Source organism: Aethalodelphis obliquidens, unplaced genomic scaffold (genome assembly GCF_003676395.1).
Source record: "Aethalodelphis obliquidens isolate GAN/ISIS:26980383/991018 unplaced genomic scaffold, ASM367639v1 scaffold4, whole genome shotgun sequence".
NCBI lineage: Eukaryota > Metazoa > Chordata > Mammalia > Artiodactyla > Delphinidae > Aethalodelphis > Aethalodelphis obliquidens.
Window position 1 is genome coordinate 28,997,328 of NW_020837948.1, and position 18,472 is coordinate 29,015,799.

General features: G+C 37.9%; 1 long non-coding RNA gene across 1 annotated transcript; it reads left to right on the forward strand.

Moving 5' to 3' along the window:
* Positions 1–15,309: 15,309 nt before the first annotated feature.
* On the forward strand, positions 15,310–17,916 carry LOC113613695 (uncharacterized). Its single transcript, XR_003430341.1, has 3 exons — positions 15,310–15,323; positions 16,576–16,581; positions 17,798–17,916. It is a non-coding gene; the product is annotated as an uncharacterized LOC113613695 (long non-coding RNA).
* The last annotated feature ends 556 nt before the right edge of the window (positions 17,917–18,472 follow it).

Genomic DNA, 18,472 nt, shown 5'->3' on the forward strand with positions numbered 1-18,472 from the left:
TCACAACTACTGAAGCCCACGCGCCTAGAGCCCGTGCTTCACAACGAGAGAAGCCACCGCAATGAGAAGTCCATGCACCACAACGAAGAGTAGCCCCTGCTCGCCACAACTAGAGAAAGCCCAGGCGCAACAACGAAGACCCAACACAGCCAAAAGTTAATTAATTAATATAATAAATAAAATTTAAAAAATTTAAAAAAGGATTAGTGCATGTCACTTCAATAAACCTAGTCATAAAAGGGGTTTTTTTAGTTGATAATTGTACATTTATAAATACATATACCAATTACTTCATTTTCCCTTGCTATTTCCATTTATCTCATACAGAGTTACTCAAGTTTCAAATGGGATCTGTAGCACTCACTTTCAGTACTTGGGGCTCTATAAACTTCTCATCTTTTATATTTGTGGTTCTAATGGTATAATATTTCCCCTCTCCCTTGGTACTTATAAATTTATGAATTAATTAGCTGAGTTGGCTACAGTGTAGTAGAGCAAATGTTTGATCCTTAAAAAGGAAAAAAAAAAGGCTGTTAGCTCGGTATGGGGGGAAAAATACGTCCTAATCCCATACTCTGCCCAATGCTTAGGAAATCACAGTTATAGGCTCCTTTCATGTGCTTCCACCACGTGAAGCTTCTTTAGCAAGAATTAGAAACAAAACTAAGAAATACACAGGAAATCATTTGAAGATAATAAAGACAAACTAAGAAATACTAACATTTTTTTTCCTTTTTTTCCACGCAGCAAAGGAAGGTGGAATTGCGAGCAAAAATTGACGACGGTTATTCTCCGAGATTTTTAGAAATCAGAGATTTTCTAGAGACAGCCTGCGCGTGGAAGGGGAACACAGGCCAGACCGTAAGCCTCTCCCAGCTCCTACTCCAGCTCGCTCGCAGGAGGATTAACGCCGGACCTACGCCTCACCCAGGACCCAGGCCAGGACGCGCCCGAAGGTAGCCGGCTTCCGGCGGAGGGCGGCCCAGTCCCAACCACAGAGAGGAGGGCCCCCACTCCGTCCCGCCCCCTCCTCCGGCTTCCTAGAGCGGCCGCGGAGAGCCGGCGCGCGGCTAGGGTTGCCGGATTAGTTTCGCTGCTTCGGCTTAGCTGCCAGCTTCAGGCCTCGAAGAGGCGGGCCGTCTCGTGCTTTGGGGAGAGGACCCCGAGTCCCTACACCGGGGTGCGACCCTCAGGGGGAGCGGCTCCTTTCAAGGAGCGGCATTCCGCCTGCTGGGCAGCCAGAGGCTCGGGCGGTTCCGGCGCCCGCCTGTGTTGACCCTAGGTCGTCTTCGCCCCGCCCTCGGCACTGCCTCCTGCCCCGAGCCGCCTTCCAACCACGGAAACGAGCTTCGTCTGCGGCAGGCCGCCGGCTGAAGACCGAGCCGCGGAGGGCGAGACTGTGGCCCGCCGCTTGGGGTAACCGAGAAGAACCCGGCCAGGGAGGTGCTCGGTGCTGGTCCCAGGCCCGGCGCTGTAATTCTGGTGTCTCTTGACGCCGGGCGGGCTGTTTAACTTTCCTTAGTTTTCTGGATCTTAGGACCGGGTTTGATACTTACCGGGTTTTGTGAGAAATAAATGAGATAATAAATGTGAATACCAGTAAGTGCGGTTTATTTCTTGAGCGCTTCCTGTGGGCCTGGTATTGTTGACCACCAAACACGGAAGCTCATTCTCATTCATTCAAGACATGCTTGTAGCATACTATGCATCAATCAATAGTGCAAGGCGCTGGAGAAGAACACTCACACTTTGGTGAGGAAAACTGTCAGGGTCCGCGCCCTTCTGAAGCTTATTTGAAGATGAGAGGTTGGTTGGAGTATGGAAGAGGAGACAGACTCTAATTAACCAAAAAACACAATTATAAGTTTGAGAATTTATAACAGGGAGATTCCTATGGGGAGGAGGTGGAGATGGGGAAGAGACCTAAAAGATGTGGAGGAATCAACGAGATTCTACTAGTATTGCAAGCCTAGGGAAGAGTACGTGTGAGGACTCACGCTGGAAGTATTGGCAAAGCACCGATAGAGAGCTTTACTCATATGTTTTCTCCCCTTCCTTATGTCCCTGCCCTCCCCATAGTAAGGCAATGAAGCCGGCAGCTAATTTTGGTCCTAATCTTTTTTACTTACAGTAAGCAACATGCAGTTTCTTCCTATGTCCTGTTTGATCAAAACAGTTATTTTTGAAAAGCTGAAGAAAACACTATCATATCATCTATGGTTTCTCATTGCCTTCTAAATCAAATTTAAACAACTAACTTGCTTGCAAAGTTTTCTATCAAACCAACCATATTCAATTCCAACTTTTGCTCTGCTGCACCCTTCACTGTTTTCTTCAGTTGATGTTGACTTCTTTTGGAGCCTGTATTCTTTATCTCAATTCTCTAATCTAAAAGCTGTTCAAAGCATTGCGCATTATGAAGCAGCTGTGTTCTTATTTAGCGCACCGATTCTTGATATCCCAAATATTTCCTTAACTCCAGAAAATGTTTATCCTTTAACCACTGTTTGCTAACACAACAGACTAATACTATTATTTTAAATAGTTGCAGTTATTGAATATAGGCATACTTTTTATTTATAAGAATTCTATCCCAATCCAACATATAAATTGTTTACTATGCATGGATTCCTTTTCTTCCCACTCAGGAGGCTTTCATCTCCTATCCCTCCACTCCAGATGCCAACCAGGCATTTCAGAACCATCCGATAGTAACTGGATGGAGACTGACTTAGCTCACCCCACCATCGACTTTCCTGCCTGACTGGATATTGTGTACATATCTTATTTTTCCATTTCCTTTGCTTATTGCTGCTCACAGCACTGTAATTCTACTTTAGGCACCTTCCATATCCATTGCTTTTTCTTTTTTTGTCTTTTTTGTTTATGATTAGGAAATTACTTTATCAGTTTTATTTATGAACTAAAAAAGAGATCTAATCATAAGTAGCATAAGCATAGTACGCATAGTACTATAGGATAAGCTAGTATACCTAACTGTTCCTCCTGTTTGTTTCCATAATATCCAGTGAATATGTCTATGACTGTATTTACTGATAGAGACTGAGTCTTTCTTTTCCTTCTTTCTTTCCATTTGTTTTCCCTGTGCTTAGCACAATGCCTGGTATATTATAGGTACTCAGTGAATGTATTTTGAATGGAAAAAAAAAAGGAATTCATTGTTAAAGTTTTAAGTGAAATAGGTATAAATGGGAGGTTAACTTCTAAAGTCTGAAAATGCCTAGAAATTCCCTTCAGAAGCATCACACATCATCTATCTTCTTACCCTTTAAATAAATATACTCTCCTTCAAACATTAAAGATAGAAGTAAAATGAATTCTTTCTCAACATTTTTCTATTGAGTTGGGGTAAGTATGCATGTATGTGTGAGTATGTGTAGTTGTATTTAAACTGAACAAAAGAAAAGGAGCAAGTATGTGAGGTATTAATTCCTCATTTTCCCAACAAGAAAACAGTCTCAGAAGGATAAAAGTGGTCATACTCTTAGTGAAAGATGACCAGTGTTCAAACTCAGTTCTTTTCTGATGCCAAAGCCGTGTTCTTTCTTTGGTAGAAACCAAACTTCTTTATGACTCATGGGTTTGTTATTATTTAAAATTTAAAAGTTGACTTTGAATGAATACAGCCCAAGTTATCTCAAAGCAAAGATATAGTAGCATCGTGAGAAAAGCGTTAGAACTTATAGCCTTTGGGAGGAGTGAATCTGCTAGATGAGTGATCTTGATAAAGTTTCCACGCACAGATATAATGTATTTGATAGATTTTTTTTATCATTGTAAACTCTTCCGTCTTTTTAGTTTTCAAAAGTTTTTTAAAAGAAAAACATTCTTACACTAGAAATTTATAAACATCTCTCAAAGTCTATTTAAAAAATTCAGGGGAAGTTTTTAGAATCTGTTATATTTTACTTTTTAAAAAGTTTCTTATTGTCAAATGAAACACATATATAGAACATTGCATAAAACATAAACATGCAGTTTAATGAATTACTACAATTAGAACATCGTGTAATCACCAATTCAGGTTCAAGAAGTAGCTCACTGGTAAAGCTCAAGAAGCACCCCTACTTCCATGCCCATTCCCAACCACGGCTTCTTCTCTCTCCTTAAATGTAGTCCTTTCCTGATATTTATGGAAATATTATGTACTTATTCCTTATTCTTTTAATTCTTTTACTATATAAGTGTGCCATCTGTTTTCATTAGAATTTAGTTTTGTGTGTTTTTGAAGTTCATATAAATGGAATCATTCAGTAATCATACAGTGTGTAGTCTTTTGAGCTCAACATTATGTGTGTAAGATTCATCTGTGTCATTGCTTACACTATAATCCATTTATTTACATTGTTGTGTTGTTTTACATTGTATGAATTTATCATTACTCTTGACAAATATTTAACTGTTTCTTGTTTTTGGCCGGTGAGCATTCTTATACATGTCCGCTGGTACACGTATGCCCACATTTATGATGGGTATATACCTAGAAATTGAGTGGCTGCATCATAGAGAACACATTCTTCAACATAATGGCATAACAAGTTGTCTTCCAAAGTGGTTCCATCAATTTATACACCCACCAGAACTGTATGAGAATTCCCATTTCTCTGTATCCTCACAAATACTTGGTTTCTTAGTCTTTTTAATATTTAGTCATTCTGGTGGGTTTGTAGAGGCTTTCTTTTTTTTTTTTTTTAACATCTTTCTTGGAATAAAATTGCTTTACAATGTTGTATTAGTTTCTGCTGTATAACAAAGTGAATCAGCTATGTGTATACATATATCCCTATATCCCCTCCCTCTTGCGTCTCCCTCCCACCTTCCCTATTCCACCCCTCTAAGTGGTCACAAAGCACCGAGCTGATCTCCCTGTGAGATGCAGCTGCTTCCTACTAGCTATCTATTTTACATTTGGTAGTGTATATATGTCAATGCTACTCTCTCACTTCGTCCCAGCTTACCCTTCCCCCTCCCCATGTCCTCAAGTCCATTCTCTATGTCTGCATCTTTATTCCTGTCCTGCCCCTAGGCTGGTCAGAACCATTTGGTTTTTTTTTTTAGATTCCATACATATGTGTTAGCATATGGTATTTGTTTTTCTGACTTACTTGACAGCCTCTAGGTGCATTCACCTCACTACAAATAACTCAATTTTTTTTCTTTTTATGGCTGAGTAATATTCCATTGTATAAATGTGCCACATCTTCTTTATCCATTCATCTGTTGATGGACACTTAGGTTGCTTCCATGTCCTGGCTATTGTAAATAGTGCTGCAACGAACATTGTGGTACATGACTCTTTTTGAATTATGGTTTTCTCAGGGTATATGCCCAGTAGTGGGATTGCTGGGTCATATGGTAATGCTATTTTTAGTTCTTTAAGGAACCTCCATACTGTTCTCCATGGTGGCTGTATCAATTTACATTCCTACCAACAGTGCAAGAGCGTTCCCTTTTCTCCACACCCTCTCCAGCATTTATTGTTTGTAGATTTTTTGATGATGGCCATTCCTGCGGGTGTGAGGTGATATCTCATTGCAGTTTTGATTTGCATTTCTCTAATGATTAGTGATGTTGAGCATCCTTTCATGTGTTTGTTGGCAATCTGTATATCTTCTTTGGAGAAATGTCTATTTAGGTCTTCTGCCCATTTTTTGGATTGGGTTGTTTATTTGATATTTAGCTGCATAAGCTGCTTGTATATTTCAGAGATTAATCCTTTGTCTGTTGTTCATTTGCAAATACTTTCTCCAATTCTGAAGGTTGTTTTCTCGTCTTGATTACGGTTTCCTTCGCTGTGCAAAGGCTTTTAAGTTTCATTAGGTCCCATTTGTTTATTTTTGTTTTTATTTCCATTTCTCTAGGAGGTGGGTCAAAAAGGATCTTGCTGTGATTTATGTCATAGAGCGTTCTGCCTATGTTTTCCTCTAAGAGTTTGATAGTGTCTGGCCTTACATTTAGGTCTTTAATCCATTTTGCGCTTATTTCTGTGTATAGTGTTAGGGATGTTCTAATTTCATACTTTTACATGTACCTGTCCAGTTTTTCCCAGCACCACTTATTGAGGTGACCATATGTGCGTGGGTTTACCTCTGGGCTTTCTATCCTGTTCCATTGATCTATATTTCTTTTTTTGTGCCAGTACCATACTGTCTTGATTACTTTAGCTTGGTAGTATAGTCTGAAGTCAGGGAGCCTGATTCCTCCAGCTCCATTTTTCTTTCTCAAGATCACTTTTGCTCTTCAGGGTCTTTTCTGTTTCCATACAAATTGTAAAATTTTTGTTCTAGTTCTATGAAAAATGCCATTGGTAGTGTGATAGGTATTGAATTGAATCTATAGATTACTTTGGGTAGTATAGTCATTTTCAAAATGTTTCTTCTTCCAATCCAAGAGCATGCTATATCTCTCCACCTGTTTGTATCATATTTAATTTCTTTCATCAGTGTCTTATAGTTTTCTGCATACAAGTCTTTTGTCTCCTTAGGTAGGTTTATTCCTAGGTATTTTATTCTTTTTATTGCAATCGTAAATGGGAGTGTTTCCTTAATTTCTCTTTCAGATTTTTCATCATTAGTGTATAGGAATGCAAGAGATTTCTGTGCATTAATTTTGTATCCTGCTACTCTACCAAATTCATTGATTAGTTCTAGTAGTTTTCTGGTAGCATCTTTAGGATTCTCTATGTATAGTGTCATGTCATCTGCAAACAGTGACAGTTTTACTTCTTTGTGACCCAAGATGTGATTTGTGGAGGTTGGGTGGGGTTGTGTTCCTGTCTTGCTAGTTGTTTGGCATGGGGCATCCAGTACCAGAACTTGCTGGCCGTTGGGTGGAGCTGGGTCTTAGCATTGAGACGGGGATCTCTGGGAGAGCTCTCGCCGATTGATATTACGTGTGGCTGGGTGGTCTCTGGTGGTCCAACGGCCTGAACTCGGCTCTCCCACCTCAGAGGCTCAGGCCTGACACCAGGCTGGAGCACCAAGATCCTGTCAGCCACACGGTTTTTGCTCACACGTCATGTCCTTGTGGTGGGCTGGGGATACTCCTCTGTGGCATCCTTACTCCAGAACTCAAGTTACCATCTGAAACACTGCCTATTGTAGAGGCAGAGACAAAGAGAGAAACCTGTGTGGGAATGGCAAACCCACTCTTACAGCTACCTGTAGAGGCTTTAATTTCCTGATCAACAATGAGGTAGAGCACCTTTCCATGTGTTAATGAAAAGACGTGCTCTTTGACAGTGTCTGCTCAAGTTTCTTGCCCATTTTTCTATTGTTTTCCTTCAGTCTTCTCCTTAATATTTTATAGCAAGTATTTTCTCAGTATTAGTTATTTATGTTTGTTTCACTCTGTGACTTGCTTCTATACTTTTTAATACTCAACATTTTCCGATATTTTGTATTAGGAATATATCTTGTGTATAGCATTTAATTAGATTTTGTTTTCTTATCCTTCTGAGAGCCATTTTGTTTTCATAGGTAAATTTACTGGTATGATAGATACCCCTTCTTATGTTTTCTAGTTTTTATTTTTTACTATATATGCTCCATATATTCTTATATTTATATTTTATATTTTGTACATGTATTTCTCCTGAATATGTAAAAAAATAAATTGTACTCTAGGTTGTTTTTAGGCTAAAAGTTACCATAACTTTATATGGTATATATATAACCATACTTTATATAACATACTTTATTCTCTATGTCTTTTTAAAATATATCTATAACTTTATATGGTATATATATAACCATACTTTATATAACATACTTTATACTCTATGTCTTTTTAAAATATATCTAAATCTATATATCCCCACTGTGAGTAGTATCACCCTTTTCCACTCCCTACCCTCTAAACCCTGATTTTAATTAACTGCATTATTTTTCTATATTTTCTGTTTGCTTTTATATAGCGAAATGTGGTTGTACATTTATTACTTGATCTGTCAGCTTTAAAACCTACCTTTATAACCTCGTCTATAACAGAGAAAATCAACAACTTACACACATCCCACTTTTTCACTCCATTCTCCTTTCCTCTTTGTTAATTATATTATTTCTACATTGTCATGATTCATAAACTTTACATTCTATTCTGTAACCGTAATTTTCATGGTTGTTTTCATCTTAGTCTTAAATTAAATGCATTCACTGCTTTCCACCAGCACTGTTGGAAATAATACTAGCTTCCCAGTGTTGTTAAGAGGAACAAATGAAAATATTGAGTCAACATCAACTAAACTTAACTGAGGATTTACTATATTGCATGATTGTGCCAGGTGCATGAAAATACAGAGGGCAACACCATTTCCTCTGCCTTTAGGGAGCTCCCACGGTCTTCTAGAAGACACAAACCATTTCACTACAGTGTGATGAGAGGTATGTCAGAGATAAGTACAATGTGCTCCAGGCTTGGGGATGGGGCAAACAGAGGATTCCTAGAGAGTGGCAACTGAGTTGCATCTTGGAAGATGAATAAGATATGGCCCCCTGATGACTGAGTGAAAAGCATTCCTGGCCTAGACAACAGCAAAGGCAGACACATGAGAGAGAATCCATGGTTAGGGATTTGTAGGAAACCTGAGCGTCTGGACTTGAACACAGGGTGTGGGTAGGGAAAAGAGAAGTGACGGGGGTGGAGAAATAGGCAAGAGGAATCACTATGCAGTCTTAAGTAAAGAAGTGATCAGATTTGCATTTCTGATGGGACATAGGCAGCAGGAAAGGAGTGAACTCGATGAGACCAGACTGGAGGAAGGAGATTAGTTGGAAACTCATCTCTGTCATAACAAGGTGATTCTTTGTGAGACTGACATGGAGATTTTAAATGCTTCATGAGGAGAGACTGAAAATAAGCTAGCACAAAGTTGGTGCAGCCCAGCTTCCACTAGGTTGTTGATGGCCCATGAGAGATTATTTTAAGATTGAATTATCCAGCCTCCGGTAAATGAACTGAAATTGGCCACTGTATTCTGATATGATTATTTTGGGGGACTGGGTCATATCCCTCCATGTAAGGGGTGTACAAGAAATTTAAATTCTTCTTCCAGTCATACTTGAGATCTCAGACTGAATGAAGGAAAACTATCCTGTTTCTGGTCCCAGAATCAGTTTGGAATGGAATTCAAGCATAAAGATTCCTGGGGCATTTCTAGAGTGGAAGGTACCCTGCCAGGTGAGGACTGGCTGGGAATGAGATCCCTGCATGGAAACTTTGCATGGGTCTGGGCCTGGGCAGCTTGTAGCTACCTCATTCTACACCCCTTTTTTAAAATTCCCAAACATGCAGTAAAATTTTGTCAAAAGTTACAGTCTGGACTCGGTTACACTGTGGGGGATGCAGGAAGTGCTCCTCCTGTACTTCAGAAAGAGTTGCAAAGGGGTGAGCAGTATACCTGTTGAGACCGGGGTGCTGGTAACAGTCTGCAGAAAGCCATGCCCAGCTGAGTCCTCAGTGTGATCTTACAGGGAGACATGGCAGCATTCAGACCTTAGCAGGGACCCCTGTGGACCTGCTCAGAAGACTACACGGCAGAACCCTGGGAGCTCTCAGAAGCAGCCGACAGGTAATTTGATGAGAGCTGATTTCTGGGAGTGAATCAGAACTGAGACTATTATAGTTTGTGCACTAAGAAAAAGGTGTCTCCTTATTTATAGCCACAAGACGGTGTGATCTTGGACAATGAGGTCACATAGTAATCCAGGCAAACAAGGATGAGGCCAAACTAATGCAGTGGTATGAGGGCAGGGCGAGTGACAGGAAATACTGAGGACAGAAAATCAGTATGTGGTAACATATTGAAGCCTGGGCTAGAGATAAATATTTGACAGTCATAATTATAGAGATGAAAGTTGAGGCTGTGGGAATAGATAATATTGCCAGGGAGAGTGTTTAGAAAGAATTTCATAAAAAGTAGACCATTACTGAAATGTTAACAATTAATTTCATATGCTATCAAAGTGGTCTCGTTACTTTATTTTTTTATTTATTTTTTTAAATTATTATTTATTTATTATTTTTGGCTGCGTTGGGTCTTCGTTGCTGCTCACAGGCTTTCTCTAGTTGAGGGGAGCGGGGCTACTCTTCGTTGTGGTGCGCGGGCTTCTCATTGAGGTGGCTTCTCTTGTTGTGGAGCAAGGGCTCTAGGCTCACGGGCTTAGTTGCTCCGCGGCATGTGGGATCTTCCCGGACCAGGGCTGAAACCTGTGTCCCCTGCACTGGCAGGATTCTTAACCACTGCGCCACCAGGGAAGCCCGTCTCATTACTTTATAAGCACATGTCATACATGTGTATTCAGTGTAAATATATATACATATATATCTTTAAAAAGATCTATTTTATCTTTTTAAATATATTGTTGGTATCTTTAGTTTCTTCTAGAGGAGTGTTTCTCAATCCTGGCACTGTTAATATTTTGGTATGGGGCCAGATAATTCTTTATTGTGGGTGACTGGCCTGTGCACTATAGGCTGTTTAGAAGCATCCCTGGCTTCTCTACACACGAAACCCACTAATTGCTGGTAGCACCCACCCTTATTCACAAGTACGACAAATAAAGATGTCTCCAGACACTGTCAAATGTCCCTTGGGGGCAAAATCAGGCCTGCTTGTATACAACCCTGAGAAATAGGAGAGTAAAATATTTTAAAATAACAGATTCTTTGATGGGATCATTCATTCATTCTAGCTGTAATTTTTTTCTAATTGCATCTGTTCTGTACACAAGAACATTCAAAGATCAGAGCTGCATTTCCTATAGAACATATCAAAGACAGAATCAGTAGAATAATTAATTTGCACAAACTGATTTGAAAATTTGTCAGTATTCATGTGGAACCTATGTTGAAGTACAGACTACACAGACTCCATCCATGGCTTCCTATGCTTTCTGGCTCTCTTAGCCAATAAGGGGCCCCAGCAGCAGATCAGAGAGAAGGAAGAGAGTGAGATCAGGGTAATACTGACTACTCTAGCTCCAACAAGGTTGTCTTGGGTTGGCTATGTCCCTCCACTGAGGGTTATTTCTTCTTTCAAAGTGATGCACTGCCTTTTTAAGTCACTCCCTTCATCCCTTTAGGTAAAATGTGATAACAGCTTTTTATGGAATAAAGAATAGCAGTACAAGGATTGAACATTAAGGTTTGTTTAAGGTTTGTGACCTAGAAGAAGAAAGAAACATTTTTAGTAAGTATGAGATGGTGACGTTTTTTACATGTTATAGAAATGTCAGGAAAAATAAAGACTGTGAAAAGCCTTTAAAAAATAATCATGCAAGTATTGAGTATCAACTATGTGCCTTGGCCTGTGATAGGTGCTTTATATATTTTCTCAATCCTTATGATAATCTTATTAGATTGATTTTATAATCCTGATTTCTCAGATGAGACTTTAAAAAATGCTTTCTCAAAGTCACAGAGCTAGTTAGTAAGTGGTGGAAACAGAATCTTAACCCAAGTCTGCTGATTTCAAAGCTCATTCTACTAACTATCTTGCTGTTCCATCTACATTTTACCATTAAATTAACAATCAAGAAATTATGTCCTTTTAGAATGTAGTTTCAGAGGAGTGATCAGGCTGGATGATCTCAAGAGGTTAAGGAATGAAGTGGCAAGGAAATAAAGATGGTAGTGGCACACCAGCTATTTGATAAGTCTAGTAGTAAAAAGTTGGAGATGAATAGTATTAATTGCTAAAAATCCCATTTTTTTTCTAAAAATTCTGTGTCACACGAAGTCTGATTTTTCTCATTCTGAGATATGCCCACTGGCTCACTGAGGGGTTCCTCTACGTTATTCCAATAGTGATGCCTCAATTCTATAGGGCTTTCCTATCCTCACAGGAAAAAAGAATCTTCATGGGGCAGAGCATCTCATTCATCTCTGCATTCCGACCACAGAGCCTGGTACCCTTTGAACTGAACATTACGATTTGGCCTCTACAATCTGAGTCTTCCTATAGGGCTTGTTTATCCTCATTAACAGTAACACAGCAACTGGCTTCCAGGTCACCTTGTCCCAGCAGCACAGAAAAAGATATTTATGTCTGCTATCCTCCTGGCTTTCCTTCCTAATAGCTCTGCTATCTAATATTTAAGCACAGACAAGTACCATTTAATAAAACACTTGTAAGAAGGTTGAGGGAATAGTCAACTATAACCTTGGATCCGCAGCTCTCAAAAGAGAGAAATCACTGCAATCACCAGAAACAAAGAATTTCTCTGAGGATAGTAGTCAAAATATAAAATGAAAACTAACGCCCAGATTCTTGATGAATAGGTAATGGAATAGGTAACTAAAAGCCATTTTTCCTCCCCATCATAAGCAAAAATCAAGAACAACCTAGACCAGCCTATCTTTGATTTACGGCGGGTCTCATAAGAAGGTATGGAACTTCCTAAACAAAAGACCACTGTTCAGCTAACCTAAATTTGCTTCTTTCTTCTCATATGTCTTTCTTGTTTTTATTGCATTTTTACTTCCTTCGACTCACATATTTTATGCTATTAAAATGTGTTTCTTAAAAGACTCTTTACCATAAAAGTTACAACAATAAGTTTAATAACAATTATTAAATCATAGAACAAAATAAATGCTATTCAAATGATTAGGAAAAGTAAATGTGGGAAAGAAGGGTTGTGAAGACTATAATATAAGCCTATTAGTGATAATCACATACATCTAACTAGCAAGAAGGGAAGGGGATCAGCAGAACATAAGTTGTACTTATGAAAGACTAACAATAGTATTAATAATGATACTAATTATAGGTAGAGCTCCTATTTGAAAATTGAAATAAATAGGAAGCCAAGGAATATTGCTAAGTATGGAGCAAATATCTACTATTTCTGGTTTAAACTTTAGAAAGTGAATTTTAAAAGTATAAAAAGAGTGCTTTACTACAGTACGGATGAGGAAAAGTGATGCTTTGAACAACAGTTCCAGCTACTAATTTTAGCCTTCTTAATCAATTGGCATGATAAAGTATAGGACCTGAAGAAAATATCTGATCTAACTGATGTTAGAGAGGTTTTCACAAGATTTAGAAGCACAAGAATTGTAAGGTAAAAGTTCAGGTGAGGTTGGATGTCTATGTTCTTGACAACACAGAAACTGTGAGACACTTTCAAGTTTAGGAGAAAGACTCCAAAGTTTAAAAATCTCTCATATTTCATTGGGCAAGCCAATTAGATTTTTTTCCAAATAAGTGAAAAATTAGATACTTTGTAATCTATTTCCTTACTATAGGCATTTTTTTTCTCTTGAAGGTAGCCTACTAAATTTAGGGGGGAAATATTTCTTCCTAAATAAAGGAGAAGAAACCTTAAAAATTAATTCCATCTAATGCAAAATAACCATTATTTGATAAAAGTTTGCTTGCAACATATTGTAAAACAGTACAAAGAGTTTTAAGTTCTAGTTTAATATAAATTTTAACATATTTTTCCTATAAGATTCGTTTGGTTCATCTAAAATGTTACTCTATCGACAGTATAATTTTGAATTATGATAGTAGCATAATAATAAAATTATCTTAACAAAATGAAGATGAAAGTGAATTCACACTCTGTAAAATTTCATGTGGACTTGAACTGATATGATCCCCAATTGTGGTGGAAAAAAGTTAAAATCAGATCTCTATTCCAGGATTGGACTAGAATAATATAACTAAGGTTTTAGAAGATTAGCCACTTTAAAATAAAAATATATCAGATACATAATGTCTCAATGAAAATAAATGACTGTATTACTCCAAGCTTAGTAATACAAAATTAGCCCTATTTATGCTCCCTTTCTCAGACATTGAAATCTTTAGCATCTCATAAATCCTAGCTAATTACATGTCAAGAGAAAAGGTTAATTATAAGTTTAACATGCTTCCCTTTTCTATCTAATGAATCAATATCACACATGGAGAACACGAAGGGAATAGAACAGAAATGTAAATACTTTAGGATTACTACTTTCATAGGATTTGTATGTGAAGAACTTCCTAAACAATGATGCTGCACCACAATGGAAAACAATGCTTCTCTAGATAAGCTATTGATCCAACAAACATTTATCGAGCATGAACTCTGGTCCAGCCACACGGTGTTGTATAAGGAACGAACATATATGACAACGTTTCTGCCATCAAAGAACTCACAACTCTGGGGTAGTGATCTCCTGCATTTGGAGCTCTGTCCCAGCAGTTCCTTGAGAAGCCCATGACCCCAGCTGCTGTCAAAGTCATCAGGGGTTTCTTCTTGTCAAAGAGTTTTTTGGTTTAATTTCCAAGAGGGCTATAGACTTCTCTAAATACTACAGAATTTTGTAAATTTAAAGCAACACATAATAACTTAAATATATCCAAAGACCTTTACTATAACAGGTTTACAATTTTATTTTGCAATAAGAAAGAGAATAATTTATATCTTCATTGATAAGTCATTTCAAGATCACTCTGGTGTCAGAATTATCAGTGCTGAAGCACCATGAGCTGGTCTGCTAATTATATTACACTTTATTAAGCTTTGCTACTCTAGAAACATCAGTTTATATTTCATCATTTTATTTACTTTATTTGAAAGGCCAAAGCATCAGTGTCAACTTAATTCTTCAATGTGCTGTAAATAGTGAATCACTCATTTGATCTACTGAAGTGTAGATTTACCCTTAAATGTAGACTGCCTCATTCCAGGAACCTTTGCTTCTGAATGGGGAGAAGGAGAATATAAGCCTTCAAAGGGAAATCTTTCACCAAGCATTTAACTGGTTTTCATTGTTGATGCAAAGCAGCTAACATTAGCATTAAGGCAGCACACTGTACTGCTACTGAAGCTTAATGGCATCTGAGTAATATCAAGGTCTTTAGTTGTCCACTCACTGCCTTATCCTCTAGAAGGATAATCTGCCATCTAAAATAATCTGGCTGTGCAATATTTTTTATATACTCCATCTCTAATCTTCACAAATGTCTAAATACTCCTTATCATCTTCATTTACTCTTAAAGGTAGGTTAAATTCCCAAATGTTACAGAAAATAAAGCAGCCAGAGCCAGCATTTGAATCCAGATCTGACTTCATATTTCCTCTTTTCACAAAGCACTGCCTCTCCAGCAAATCCATTCTTTAGTTTAAAATGGTAGTTCTACGTTCAAATTAACCACCTGAATATAGAGGACAGCAACCTTTACAAATCCAACACAGCTGACTCATCAGTCTCTTTATAAAGCAACATTGTTCAATGAGATATTCACCAAGACTGTGGAAATTTCTCAGCATTTTTGTTGTGTTTTGAACACTTACCTGAAGCAAACGTGTCTAGCCTTATTTAGGAAAGTGGTACACACAGGGCACAGTACCCGTCAACTTGATGAAGTCACATCGTCATTTGCCACAGTCACAAATGAGTCACATCCACATCTCTCCAAGCCAATTTTAAAGCAACAAGAAAAGTGTTGATTGGGAATCCCCTGGCAGTCCAGCAGTTAGGACTCAGCGCTTTCACTGCCGGGCAAGGGTTCAATCCCTGGTTGGGGAACCAAGGTCCTGCAAGCCACGTGGCAGGGCCTAAATAAATAAATAAATAAAATTTAAAAAGGAAAAGTGTTGATTACTGACTATAGAGAATGAGTCTTCCTTGATTTGAGTGTGTCTAGCTTCTAAAGAGAATGTAATGAGGTGCCAGTATTCACAACTGGTTATTACCCTCTTCATTTATGATTATAATCTTAGAACATTATAAAAGCAACATGTTTTGATCAGTTATGATTAAGGGAGTACAGTGGCCCTGTTCACTGCTTGATTTTGGATTTCTGGCCTCCAGAACTGTGAGAGAATAGGTTTCTGTTGTTTTAAGGTACAAAGTTTATGGTAATTTGTTATGGCAGCCACAGGAAACTAATACAACACTCTAAGAGAATAAAGTAGAACATGGAAAGGTATTTCCACTATAATCTAAACTATACGAAAAGGCTTATGGACAAAACTGAAAAGAAACTTCCTACCATGTTGGCAATGACTGCCCCTAGGTGATGAAATTATAATAACTTGGTTGTTTGCTTCTTTATAATTTCTGCATTTTCCAAAATTTCTAGAACATGTGTTGCTTTTATATTTAAAAAAATAAAATATATCTCTTTGGGTTGTGAAAAGCCATATGCATTGATACGTTAATTGCATAACTCATGATGGGAAAATTAGAAGCAATCTATCTAATATTTGATAATTATTAAATTCTGATTTGTCCTTTTAATGGAATACTAAGCAGCCATATCATGAATAGTATGTAGCAATAAAGGAAAAGTTTTATAACAACAAGAGGACAACATAGCTTACTGATTAAGACTCTGGGCATCAGAACCAGATTGACTACATTTTAAAAAGACCTGCTTTTTAATAGCTAAATACCTTGATAACCTCCTTGTTTCCCAGTTTTCTTACTTGAGGCTTAATAGAATTGACTTAAAGGTTGTTTGAGGATCAAATGGATAATGTTTCATCTATTCTAAGGAGAATATTTTTTTCACATTTATTTTAACACCTCTGATATTGGGCTGTGACTTATAGTTGAAGGTGTCTTATAATCACAGAGTTGGTATTGTTTACACATGTAAACCTGGCCATCTCTGTTCATGTGATTGTCACATCAACTGAATTATGTACATCGTGGTACCACACAATTTGAATTTAACTGCCATTTTAAGTGCCTTAAAATTACACTATGATTCAGCATGGAAATAAATGTTATTGTGTATGGACAAGGTACAGAAGTGGAGCAAAGAAATATTTGTCCCTGAAAGAAAGATTGCAATTCCACACATTCATGCAAAGCAACCTTGAAGAGGAAGCTGTGTTGCATTTTGTCACTGTGAGATGAGCCTGTCATACACCAGCCAATGCCATTAAAGGCAAGAGAAACTGTGAAATAGTTTGAAAGAGATGAAAGAAATCTCAAAGCAGTGAGAGGTTGGTCTGACCAATTCATGCCTTCTGTAAAACCATCATCAGAGTGGTAGCATCAGTGTGTCAGAAATGTCCTGTTGCCTTCAGAGAGAAGTTGCTTAAATTCCAGAGATACATGGTTCATTTGAGGGAGAAAGCCTATGTGTGGTTTGTGTAAGAATTTAGCAGGCAGTTTTTAAAAAAGATTCCTTTCTTAATGATACATAAGGTAATGGTGCATCTTACCATCAATAACATCTTAGTTTCAATGAAATATAATTCAAGGAAACTTCTAACCACTGTGCCTGGCAAATGAACAGTACTTTCTAAGTGCTAGTTATATATGATAAGCAAAACAAAAACAAAACAAACAAAACAGACAAAAAAACCAAACTGGACTATAAAGTAGTCTGTATTCATATCTTTCTGTAAGATTTAGAGAAAACATACACGAAAACACATGATAATATGTCAGGTTGGTGGGTTAATGGGTGTTTTTCCTTTTGCTTGCAAATTGTTACAAAAACTTGCCATTTTCTTATAATTAAAAATGTTTTTAATTGAAAAAAATGTATTTCATAAACATATAAAAAGAAAGTCAACACTTTAAGGGATATATAAATGAAATGTAAAGCTCTTTCCTATCCCAGACTCCATTTTTGTTTTCCCAGAGGCAATTACTGATTTCATTTTCTTATATAAACTTTTTGAATTTTTTCTACATATAAAGAAGCACATATGTGTATGTATATGTTGTAAAAAAATTAATAAACAGAAACCATAATTAAATAGGGTTGGGAGGCCAGAATGGGGAACTCTCATGCCCTGTGGCGATAACAGAGGCCAGGAAAAAGACTTGTCTTCTTTCCTGGCAGGGACTCAGCCAATGAAAAGCCATGGACTCTGTTTACTACAGCCCTCCCAACTTCCTTTTCCTCTCTATAAAAGACTTCTTTTTCCCTTGCCAGGTGGTGACTTGCATGTAGGTGGTTTCAGACCCCCAACTGCAATTCTTTGCTGATCCAGAATAAACTCATCCTTGCTGGAGAAATATCTGGCAGTCATTTGTTTCACGTCAACAATATAAGTTAATATACACACACACTTAATTTTTACACAAATGAAAATATACTTTACACACTATTCTCTACTTTTATTTTTGTACTCTAATGCTATAACTTGAATATTGTTCTACAGCCCATAGCTATTTTAATTCTTCTTGACATCCATATAGTATTTTTATTTTATTTTATTTTTTTTTTGCGGTACGCGGGCCTCTCACTGTTGTGGCCTCTCCCGTTGCGGAGCACAGGCTCCAGACGCACAGGCTCAGCGGCCACGGCTCACGGGCCCAGCCGCTCCGCGGCATGTGGGACCTTCCCGGACTGGGGCACGAACCCGTGTCCCCTGCATCGGCAGGCGGACTCTCAACCACTGCGCCACGAGGGAAGCCCCATATAGTATTTTTATCTGTCAGAATTTAGTGCAGGAAACAGAAATCACTCTAAGTAAGTACTTCAGA